Raw genomic sequence first — 214 nt, 5'->3', positions numbered from 1 at the left:
GGGAAGGATGGAGGCAGATATCCTAGCTCAGTACATGTCCAGCTGTCAGCCAACGCTGCTGGAGTGACAGAGATGCCTCCAGTTCTGCTGTGGAGCCGTTCCTCTCGTATGTGCACCGTGTGTCTGTCTTCTCCCTCTCACCTTTGCACAGGAAACTGCCGCTTGCTTGCCTTGTCAGACTGAGACAAGGCCCTGAAGTATCGAAAAGGCTAGT

This window comes from Antrostomus carolinensis, unplaced genomic scaffold (genome assembly GCF_000700745.2).
Source record: "Antrostomus carolinensis isolate BGI_N321 unplaced genomic scaffold, ASM70074v2 scaffold14512, whole genome shotgun sequence".
NCBI classification, from domain to species: Eukaryota; Metazoa; Chordata; class Aves; order Caprimulgiformes; family Caprimulgidae; genus Antrostomus; species Antrostomus carolinensis.
Note: the sequence above shows the minus strand (reverse complement) of the source record.